Source organism: Nesoenas mayeri (genome assembly GCF_963082525.1).
Source record: "Nesoenas mayeri genome assembly, chromosome: 5".
Lineage (NCBI taxonomy): Eukaryota > Metazoa > Chordata > Aves > Columbiformes > Columbidae > Nesoenas > Nesoenas mayeri.
In genome coordinates this window covers 18387464-18399675 of record NC_137548.1, presented here as the reverse complement: position 1 = coordinate 18399675, position 12212 = coordinate 18387464, and positions in this window count along the sequence as shown.

Sequence of the window (12212 nt, the reverse complement as noted above, 5' to 3'; positions counted from 1 at the left end):
GAAGGGGTCCAGTACCTGTTGTGCATGTCTGTATTCTTAATGTAAACTCATGACAATGATCTATGTCTCTGGAGAGCAAACGTTCCCGCTATCAGGGCACTATTTGTTTCCATCACTAAACTGATGAGGTTTATCTAATATCTGTGGGTTTTGGTTGATTGGTTGGTTGGTGGTTTTTTGGTTGGTTGGTTTTTTTTGACGGGGTTTCTTTTAACCCAGGTAGGGTCACCAACCCTGTTCACCACATTGCTTCACTGTCATGTGCTTACCTGAGATGATGTTGGTAGAGAGAAGATGCAGATGTCTGCTTGGCTCCCAGGAGAAACAGCCATAGGAACAAAGCCAAAACCACCTTCTGAAGCACCATATTTCTCTTTCTTATTTACAGAGGGACACAAGAACTTTAAAGCCCCTAACTTAAACACCTTATTTACGTGGAAGAGAATAGGCATTTCCACAGTTGCATACAAATTTTAGCCATGATGATTCATCCTTCAGAGATGCCTCCATTACTGCTGTGACTGCAGAAGAACAGCCTGGTGAGCTGCCTGGTGCCAGGGGGTACCACTGTGTCTGCAGTGGTGGCTGCCAGCTGGCCCAGGAGTATTGTATCCCAGCTGGGACTGCCTCTACGGACACTGAATTCAGTGACATCTTCACAAAATCCCAGGCTGATCTATTCCTGCTTCCCAGCCACATGCTGAAGTAATCGAACTGCATTTTCCCTCCTTTCTGTATTTCCTTTCTGTTTTGTAATGCAGAGGGAAAGTCTAATAGGATGATTTCATTGGTTTTATTGTTTACAGGTCCTGTTAATTTTTAACCTGCTTGCCACTATGACTTGCTTGGTAAAGTTTGGTTTTTGAAAACTTCTCTTAAGCCTCAGCTGTCACACACTGAAAAGTGCTTTTGTGGTGTTGTGTGACAAGCAGTTGGAATAAACAGGTGTCTCAGAGAAACTCTATGTTTCTAATGAAAAAAAAAGGTGGGAAAGACCTGCCTCTGTGTTATTTTCTCCATTCAGCTGTCCTCATAGTTGGTACTGGATATCTCTTTCCAGTGTATATCTTCTTTGGAACCACGTTCAAGTGTTCATAATGATGAGACTTCCTTTGTTTTATTTTCTTTCATGTTGAATACATTATTACCACAAAAGATTTTTACTCTTTGTCTCAAGATGCATATTCCAAAGAACCTTATTTCCTCCCTCAGAAAGAGAAATCATGATTTTGGGCAGTCAGCCTGTGTAAAGCATGGCTTTGTTCTCCTCAGATTGCGACCTCTCTGAAGTCCATCTGAACTCCTGAATCAGCAACCCCATCTTTCAGGTCTGAACTCAGCAGGGCTTTCATGCCCTCTTGCTGAACCATGAGTTTTGGTGTTTTTTTGTTTGTTTGGTTGTGTTTTCTTTGTGTTTGTTTTGTTTTGTTAATTTAAACCTAATTCTTTAGTATTTGCCTAAAATTTGTTGAGCTTTCCATACGAAGACAGCAGAAGAGCTATTGCTGCTCCCCCTGACAGAAGATAATCTCAGCCTGGCTATGATGTTGCCCTAGAAGATACTTGTGTAGATCCCTGCACTTCAGCCCCTACTAAGATCTGTGGCTTAAGTCTTATTTAGGTAAAAGAAGGTCATACGGAGCAGGCATGTTCCTTGTGTGCAACAAGTGAAAGTATTTCCCATTCAATATTAACAGCAATATAACACAGAGTTATGTATAGAGAACCTCTAAGAAGGTGGCTGTTCCTGGGTGAGGCAGAGGCATGAATAAGGGGAAGAAACCCCAGGCAAGTTGAGTCCAGACTGATACAGAACTTCACCCATACAATTGCGGGTGGTGTGCCAGAATATGTACCGAGATACCACCTGAACACAGACCTGCAGCATCTACAGGTGTCTGAATGGGTGCAGCAAGGTGTGCATGCTGGATGAGCAAAAGCTGTGAACAGTAACTTTTTTTCCCGAAAAAGAGTAATTTTCTTGTACTATGAGCTTGGTCAATACAAATAAATCACAGTTGCAAAAGCAACTGTGAAAAGCTTCTAAAAGACCTTTCCTATGAGGACAGGCTGAGAGAGTTGGGGTTGTTCAGCCTGGAGAAGGCTCTGGGGAGACCTTATTGTGGCCTTTCAGTACTTAAAAGGGGCCTATGAGAAAAACTTGGACAGACTTTTTAGCAGGGCCTGTTATGACAGGAGAAGGGCTAATGGTTTTAAACTACAGGAGAGGAGATTCAGGCTAAACATGAGGAAGAAATTTTTTACCATGAGGGTGGTGAAACACTGGCGCAGATTACCTGGAGAGGTGGTAGTTGCCCGATCTGTGGAGACATTCAAGGCCAGGCTGGACGGGGCACTGAGCAACCTGATCTAGTTGAAGGGGGGTTGGATTAGGTGACTTTGAATGTCCCTTCAAACCCAAATTATTCTAGGATTCTATGATTCTGTGGTTAACACTTTGACCAAATTTGAGCTCTGGAGTCTAAAGGGTCACCCAGGATTCCTTACTATTATGATAAATTGCATTTTTCTTGTCTACTTTGATGAATGCTGAGCAATAATTTTAAACCTTTCTTCCCTAAACAGCAGGGTAGGTTTTCATCTGGAGTTGAGTCTCCAAAATAAATCCAAGAGAAAGTAATCAACAGAACGAGGGAACAGAGTATTGAGAAGCAAATACGGGGGGCACAGTGGGTTTCTGAGTCTTCCTTGTCGTTATACCACCAAAAAGCACTACTGGAACCAGTGAAATTAATTCTTGGCTTCTTTTCCACTTAAACCACCGGTTCATAGGGTGGCTTTAAACGAACCTCTTAGAGGAGTAACTCAGAGGTGGCAGCAGATTAAGAGTGGATTTGAAATGCTGGTTTCAGAAACTTGACCTCTGTGGCAGAAAAGCTGAGTTCCTAAACTGTGAGGTGTCCAAAGTATGGACTCATATCTCTGTCTGATTTTATGAAATGAGACCAACATTCTTTACCATGTTTGTAAAATACTCTGGACCAAGGCTGCCATGGGTATGCCAAGTATTAAGTTAGACTTATTTAGGTAACCCTTCTCCTCCTTAACCTTCTGCACCTCTCTCTAGTTTCAGGCACATTGTAGCTACCAGTGACCCAGCTAGGATCTGTCATGTAGACTGCATGGTGAGCTCTGAGAAATACTGAGTGTTTGGAAAGTAGCCAAATTGCCAAGTTCAGATGATTTATAAAAAGTTAACTTTCTCTCTCCTCTTTTTTTTTTTTTTTTTTTTAATTTTTCCTTTCAAAACAATCAGATCTGTTTGAAGCATGAGAAACAAAAACTGCAGCACTAGTTAATCCCATGAAAACTTCCCTCTGGTGATGCCTTCCTGTAAGTAAAACACAGTCCCCCAAGACTGCTTTCCAGAAGGAAAATGTTCTCAGATGGCCATGGAGATAATATGAAAAAATGGTTTTTGGAAACATTTACAGGCAAAAACCCTCAGAGGATCTCATTGCTGTGCTGGTTGCTGGATACTTCCAGTGTGGAAGGAAGCCCAAATCAACTGCTCATGCCAGTCCCAGCCACGCTCATCCTATGCCCGCAGCAGAACCTGGGCCCATATTTAGGGTGGTTGTAACATGTCCCCAGCTGACATGGCTGTGCCAAGGGCCACAGTTTGCTCTCTGCCATCTGTACAGATGGACACTTTGGGAGGGTGAAGTGAGCCATGCTCCCATGCTCACGCCCCACGGATGGATCGGCCATGAGACTAAAGTGGAAGGGATGATAGAAATCTGCTCAGAAATCAAGAGAAGTTCTGTATGTTATGAACCCAATTTGTTAAATTACCCCCAGATTTTATTTTTCATTCGAAAATGTGCTCTTTCCTGACTAGAAATTTATCTATTTGAATCTTAAATGACTTTGAGATTGAACTAAAAATTACATTTCTGAATTTTTAAATTCATTTTTAATTGAACATTGCAGGCCTTTGGAATTTAGGGAAACTGAAACTCTCTGAAGGCAAATGGCAGACATATTATTTGAAATTTGATGATGAATTTGTACTTAATTTTATGCAATTATGTTAAGAGGCGTCTCTGTTACAAAGCATTAAAAAGCACTACTAAGGCCAGAGAGGTGGTAGTGAAATCTTTTTTTCTGTCATGCAGAGCCCTGTACAGAATTGAGTGGGCTTAAATAAAATGTATCTTGATAGTTTACCTTAAAACTCTCTGTCCTTTTCCTCGGTTCAGCTGAATCCTATGAAATAGATACGCAGCTTGGAGAAGTTCTTCACACCCCCACAAATGCTAAAAATAGCCCTGATGCAACATGTATTTATGTAACAAAATCATCTGCATTAATATCTTCCTTTCATTTCTGCAAGAAGCACAGGAGGGACCCAGGCTGACACATTTTCATGCAGCCCCTTCCATTTTTCTCCTTGCATTTGGGGTAGCAGGGGCAAGCCATGTTTTCCCTTAAAAAACAGGCCACTGAATAAGCAGGAATATGATGTGACTGTTAATAGGGTGTTCGGCTGCAAACCTGCAGTCCGAGCTTTTGTGCTCTCTCCCTTTGAATATTCAGTACCCTCTTACAGATCAAAATTGGTTGGTAACGAGTTCTGATCTGATCTTCCAAAAGAGAGAATGTATTTAAAATAAAACATTTCCTCTACTTTGACTGAAAAGCCAGGAGACTGGCTGGCTGATGGGATCAAGCATGATGTGTCGAGCCTTTCACTTCTTATTGAGTTCTGGCAGAACCAAGTGAAAAATGTCCCTGCTTGGTAGCTGTTTGCTGTCCCATTTGTCACCATCACGTTCAGGTGGTTCTGCTCTGTAGGTCATAGCCCATCCCTGGGCACCTGGGCAGGTCTGCAGCATGAGAAGGCGGCTCAGGCACTGCCCGAACAAAGAGAAGGGCTTTATCTTGTCTCCCAGGGCCGGCTCCCTGGCTGAGCTGGAGGAGTGCTGTCAGGGTGGGGAAGAAGAACGACTTGCAGCTACTGCTGCTGACAGGGTCAGGAAAAGTCATGGTAACCCTGCCATGTTCAGCATCACCAAAATATCTGGGAAAATCAACAGCCAACAAGCCTCCTTGTTTTTCATACAGAGGTTTATGTAGCGATTCTGCCATTCCGCTATGGATGCTGACAGCCGACGGTGCCACAGCCCTTCCTCCCGCCATGGCTGGCCCGGACGGCTCCCAGCTGCGAGCCGGCTCCTTGGCCGGCTGTGTTATTCCCAGGGGGCTGTCCTGAAGAGCAACCTCCTAAAGCTTTTGAACTGATGCTCGCTGCCCCAACCTGCTGTCTGTTGTGGAAATGAATCCTGACCAGTAACAAGAATCAAACCAATGCTCACAGCAGCAGCTGTAAACTTGTTAAGCTCCCTGTCCTCTTTTCTTTCCCTCCACCCTGTCCCTCCCTTTGGTGTTGAAATGAAGGCAGAGACATGCTGAGAGAGGCAGTGCAGTGCTCTGTTCGCAGGATAATATGCAGACCACATGTATGTATTAAAGGCTGTATGGAGTTATAATGAGCCAGGAGCATTTAAATGCAAGCCAAGGGGAATTTGCTATTCTGTGTGGGCAGATTTCAATTGTAAGGTTGGCAGCTCTGGTATCCTGTTCTCTAATGCCATGGGATGAGAAAAAATAGGCTTTTCTTTCAGAGCAGTTGATTATTGAATCTGCACCAGCTGTTCACCCTAATCCAAGCTTTCTGTGCTCGCTCCTTGTAATAGAGGCATCCCTCATCCGTCCATCCATCTGTCCATCTCCCTGTTTTCATATTCATGGCTCTTTTATAATTTTCCAGAAAGGTGGTTGGTAGATATCAGCCATCTAAAAAGACATAAGCGTCAATACCAGGCAAGGGTTATAACTAATTAACAAGAGAAGGCACCCACAGCCATATATTGAAACTCAAATTATATTTCACATCCATGGTAAGATGGGAAAAAAGCCATAATGAATCAGAAGGCAGAGAATCATTTTTTTTTAACAGTGACACCTCACTGTGCTCAGCAAACCGTGTGGGATCAGAGCTGGAGCAAGTCCTGAGCTGGCACAGAGCGATGGCTTTCCCTGCCGCCCCACCGCGAGCTGAGGGACCCGCACCCAGGCATGCAGCAGCACTGGAGGAAATTTATCTTTTATTTTTTTTAGTATTAAAGGGGGAGGAAGGGGTGAGATAAGGAGTGAGTTCCTTCTGGGTGCTTCTCACTCAGCCTGCAATGTTATGTAAGGCTGGCACAGCTAATGCCTGCTCTGCTTTGCCATCAGCCTGGCTGTTTCATCCCTGCTACACAATTATTTCATCAGTCTCTCCTATTAGACATCACAGTGCTACTGCGATTAGTCACATTTATTAGCATAGCGGCTAAAAAAAAATTAGCAAGCACAAGGGCCCAGTTGCACAAGGGACTGGGTTGAATGTGGCTCCAGGTCGTCCCTGCCCCAGAGTCATTTGAATCTCCTGGAGAAGGACAATGTACAAGAGGGTGACACACAGAAGCCAAAAGAGATGTATGAAAGTAGCAGAGGAAGTGCTGTTTCCATGAAGAGCTTTGACAGGGAGGATGAGTTTAAGTGGGAATGAGCTGACTGGAAATAAAAAGCAGCAGAAGAAAGGACATTGTAGGGGAAAATAGGGTGTAGGAAAAGGTAAAATAGGAAGTGACAAGCTGAAGAGCAGAGGCTGATGGTGGGGAAAAAAACAGGATCTGCTCAAAGAGGCAGCCAGCACAGCAGATCCTCCCTGCCTGCATGCCTCCTGCCTGCTTTGTCTGCTGCTGCACATTTTAGCCCTGTGTCCAATTTCTTTGCAGTGTTTCTCTGTCTGAAAGGTGCCTCCTTCCCTGCTCACTGTGTCCTCCTGGGCTCGGAGGATTACCCCACGCTTTGTGAAAGGGAAGCCTGTAGCCTCCTCCCTGGAAATCTTGATTGAGTTACAGAGACTGAGTGTAATGCCAGAACCATGCAAACTGCAAAGCTGCATTAGCACTAAAGATTGTGTGTTCAGGTTTGGAAAACACAGATCTGGGATGCTTTTGGGTATGGTGGGGAAAGGGGACTGTGTGACCTGAGAAAGGACAGATGGGCAGGCACGTACAATTGCATTCCTGTATGTTATAGGCATATGGATGGAAAAACAAACCCTTGAAATGACTACTTGACTTCCAGGAGCTGGAGATGTCAAACAATGCCTGTGACTTAGCTAACAATTTTAATCAGTATATCTGGACAATTTACAAATAAATCTCCATAAAGAATTGGCTTGGCAACTCAATAGCTGACAGATGTTAATATAAAAAGGGGGATAAATGTGGTTCTTGGATGAGTAGAGAAGGGAATAAAAACTTGCTGTAATATGATTTTTCCTTTGCAAATGGCATTGGCGACACTTCTAGTGGACTATTGGATAATGCTCGAGCGTTCACATTTTCAGAAGAATATTGAAAAAATGATGAGGTTGCAGAAAGAATTTCCAAAAAGGCTTTGAGAAAATTACAATTATAATCTGAGCTAATACTTTCTAGTAAAAGACTCAGAGTGCTTAACCTGCTACGTTTATCGAAAAGAAGATTGAAAAGTGGCTTGATGACAGTGTGAGTACTTTCATGGTGAGAAAACACCAGGTAGTAAAGAACTCTTCAATTTAGTGGAGAAATGCATAATAAGAAACAATAGTTCCAAACTGAAGCTGACTAGACAAATTCAAATGAGAAATTAGGCATAATATTTTTGGTTGGTTGGTTGTTTTTTTTAAACAGAAGGAATTATTTCTGACTGAACAAATTTTAAATGCCAAATTCTTCATTTCTAGATATGTTAGATGAGAACTAAACTCCTTTCTGAAAGGTTCAATCAAGCACACATGTTTTGTGATTCACTGCAGATGATACTGGGCGAAAGTTGAGGGTTTGTAATATAATTTGGTGGCCTTTTTTTGCCTAGAACTCCTAGAAAAGCCTATTATACATGTATATATATACATATATATATATACAAGAGCTCAAAGCTTTTTACTCCATTTACTTTATTTGATCACTTCCTTCTTCACCAGCTTATAGGTAGAAAGCTGATGGATCTGTATGCATTTGAATAGCAGTTGGCCCTAATTCTGGAGATCCTCCAACTCATATGTTAAATAACTGTAATTAAAAGTTAAAACACAGCCTCAGTTTCAATCAAGACTGACTTCCAAGGGTATTTTTTTGGGCTGACAGCAACAGGAAGGCAGATATGAAGGTTATATGAGTTGGGTGAAAATTGGACAGAAGAGAAGTGTTAATTTGACAAAGTGGAAAGTTGCTTAAATCTGGCACTCCAGCAGGTACCTAAAATGGTTAAAACTGACACACAGTTTTTTGCAAGAGTGGCTGATAGGGTACTTGGAACTGCTTGGTGTAGAGTAGATGATGTCTGGAGTCTTCTGGATTGAACAAGTGTTACATGAAGTCTACAATCATGACTGGATTCAGTAATTCAATTCCTTCTGGTCTTATGGTCCTAAAATATCCACCGCTGGGCTGTGCGGTTATGCACCAGCAGGAGCTCTAATCCAAACTGCAAACACCTATCTTTGGACCAGAGCATCTCTCATTCCTGTGGGGCGCTCCCTTAGTAGTCTAACAAGGGAGCTGGCTGGCATGAACCTCAGTGTCAGTGACAAATAAGGGCAAATATGTCTCAAATTTAGAGCCAGCGAGTTTAATAGTAAATGTACTTTATAGGACTGCTGAAAATGAACTGCAGCTGCCAGGCTGTTTGTCTCAGCAACTTCTACCACCCCCTGGGTTCTGTCAAAAAAAGGGGAAAGAACATCCTATTTGAGCAAAAGCCTAGTAGAAAGCCTGCCCAAACGTGAATCAGTGCAGAGCCCTTTAAAGACTGTGGCTCAGCCCCACTTGTGGCAAATTTACCCCATGATGAATCAGTGCTAAAATTGTCACATCTAAGAAGCCTGTCTTTCTGTGCACAGCCTGCTCCTTTCTCATGCTTTCAAATGCACAGCCGGCCCGTTTTGTACACAGCTGCCACGGTGTGATTTGCTTTGTGTTTATGCCTCAAGCTTTGCCTCTCTGTTTCTGTGTCCGCAGCCTCTGTCTCTTTTATGTCACCCTAGCTGGAACGCATGCAAGAGAAACATCCCCTTCAGCCACACGTGAGGGCATCAGGGATGCAGTGACACCGCAGAATTCTGTCCCACTTCTCTGATTGACTGTAGGTGCTGTTGTGTGGAGAAGGGGTGTCCTCGTACCCAACAGCCCACCTATTCCTGCCCAGGACCGCCTCAGGTGTGGGTGGGCCATGGGTCCCAGGGTGCCATCCTCTGGCAGCTCTGCCTCTGTGTCTTGTCCATCATCTGGGGAAGGTGCTGATGCAGCATGGCAGGGGATAGACAGCCTGACAGACACAGTGTGGTACCCAGCCCCCGGCACCCCACAGCTGGGTTTCTGGGTTTCTTTGCAGGGGCATCACAGGTCCCGATCTGAGCCCAGAGCTGCGGTGCAGACCCTGTGTGGTAATGTGGGTGTAAACTAGGAGCAGCAGTTTTGAAGTGGGTGATGCGGCATTGGTGTGGAGTGGTACAGGGGCTGTGCTTCAGTTTAAGAAAAGGAGAGAGGGGGAGAAAGGGAGGGAGCACTAAGGTAACCACAGAAACATGGTATCCTTGGATATTAGCAATCATGACCTACTTCTGGGTATTCGCTCCCTTTTTTAGTGCTGTTAACAAAGGAGGACTAAGACGGAGGGCTTAAAGCTCTGGGGGAAAAAAGGGATCCTGCCATCATTTTCTAGTATCAGGATTATTCATTAAAATATTCAGCTAATGTAAATCTTTAACACTTTTATTCCCTTGCACATCATACTGTTTTCATTCCTGCTTTGTGTGCTATAGAAAGTATTTTAATAATACATTACTGAAGTATAATTGACAGAGCTGTATTGTTATGTGTATGGTGTAGATTGGAGTGACTGACTGGGGTGTTGTTGTGCATGTATAATCTAGCTGCTGTCAGTGATGTTAATCTTGACCTGCATCTGATTTAGATTAGAGAGAAACCCTCTTCACATGTGGTACCCGAGCCTGCAGGGCTCCTGGTGACCCTGCTGCAGCTCAGGAGAGATCTGCGCCAATAGCAGTGAAATCACACTGTTGTAAAGGCAGGAAAAAACAAGCCCTGGGCTTCAGGGAGATTTGCAGGATTTATACTAGTATGTAACTGACAGCAACCGAGTCTGTCTATTTTGTGCCAGATGAAATACCTCTTTCAGACCAAAAAACAAACGACAAGGAAAATGTGGAATTCACAGTCATCCCTAAACTATCAAACAGGAGAGCTTTATTGATAAACAAAAACAGATGGGAAGACAAGAACGTTGCCTGCTTGTGAGCATAAACGTTGTAAAGAGTGGAAAATACATACTTTGGGGCTCCTGCTGAACACCATTAAAGCTTTCACTTCAGTGGACCATGGACCATTGTAGTGCAAAAATCTGTACCTGGTGTGTTAATAAATACAGAAATGGAGGTTTAAATCCGTAACTTTAGCTTCTAGTCTTGTTTCACTTTTGACAATTCTGTACCAAATAAAAAGGAAAAGTTAATAATGAATCAGGGCTTGTCAAGGTGTTTTTAACATTCCTCTCAGCTGCAGTTCCTTCCTGCACACACAGTCTCAAACATTTAGACTATGCTGGTAAAAGGAACCAGAAAGAAAAGAATCTGAAAGTCAATAGTAGAGAAAGTGTAGCTTTCTAGCATGACATTTTGTTAACTGCTAAGTGAAGAGCAGATTAGCTGACAATACTAATGTAACGTTGCCTGAACTCTAGTCCAATATTGAGTATGTGCGTAGTTGCCTTCTCTACAAATTGAAATCCACAGTTATTTTATAGCTGTATCCTCTGCAGAACTTGAATCTCAACAGCAGGGTACTGGCTAAAGACGTGGCTTGAAGGAATCCTGCATAGCCCTCCACCTACACCAGACATGGCTCAAGCCAGGTTGTTCGTTCTCATTTAATTATGTGCTCAGATTTGACTATTCCCACTTTGTAGGTGGAAAACTTACACTAGATGGAGGTTAGATAATCTACCTAATGCCACACAATCATTCATTTTGCAGAACTGAGTGGAAATTCATGAATTCCAAGTCTGACAGAGCACAAGACTGAACTCTCGTTTTTGCAGGCTTTGACTCCAAAATTTTTGCTATTTCTTTCATCTGTTCAAGAAGCATTCATAGTCAGCTGTTTTCTGCTGATGATTTCAGCATTGTCTCCCGTAGACTTGCTTTGATCAGGCTTAGGCTGTCTGGATTGAAATCTTGGCTCCACTGAGGTCAGAAAGAGTTTTACCATTGACACCAATGGGTTATGATTAATGAAACTAAATTTCTGCCAGTTGCTCTTACCAGGAGCCTTGTCTACTCTGCACGGTAGAGCTTCACATACACAGCACTACCCTGGCAGAATCTCTGGTGGAAACAATAGCAAATTTAGGGCATACACTGCACCCTGCCTCCTCCTGCCTCCCCTCATCCCCCACTGTCAGCACAGACATACTGGGGAGAGCATTAAGCAGGCACAAAGAAGCAAACATGTCAGGGGGGAGGACGTGTCAGTGGGCTGTGGATAATGCTGAGCTCAATGTGCAGTTTTGCAGCGCTGTCTAATGCCTGTGTCCTCAGGGAAGCAGACTTTCTTATTTTGAAAAGGGCTTGTGCAGCAGGTTCATGAAAGATTTTTCAGAAAAAACACCTTCCTCAACAACCTATTAGTAACACGGCTTTAGGACAGACTCAGAGATATTTCTAAAGCTGTGAGCTTAATTTATTGTGATTGGACTGGGTGATCTGAGCTTTTTTTTTTTTTTTTCCTGTTATACTCCAAATTCAGTGTTTTTCAATTAAAAATACATTATGAAGATTGACTTTCTGGTCAGATTTTAATACCCCCCCCTACACTACACCGTACTTGCTCTGCTACGGGGTCTTCTTCATTGAATAGTATTTCCCACAAGCCTGTAAATTTTCTTCTTCATTTAAATAGTTACTTAGTCTTTTTTTTACTTTAAAGCTGAACTTAAAGGAAATGTAATTTACATAACAAGTCACTCAGAGACTATTGTATGTCGAATAAAAAAACCTGCCATATTTTATCCTTCTCAATTGACAAGTAGAAAGAAATATGCTGAAAGGGACATACTCAGTTATTAAGGGGTTT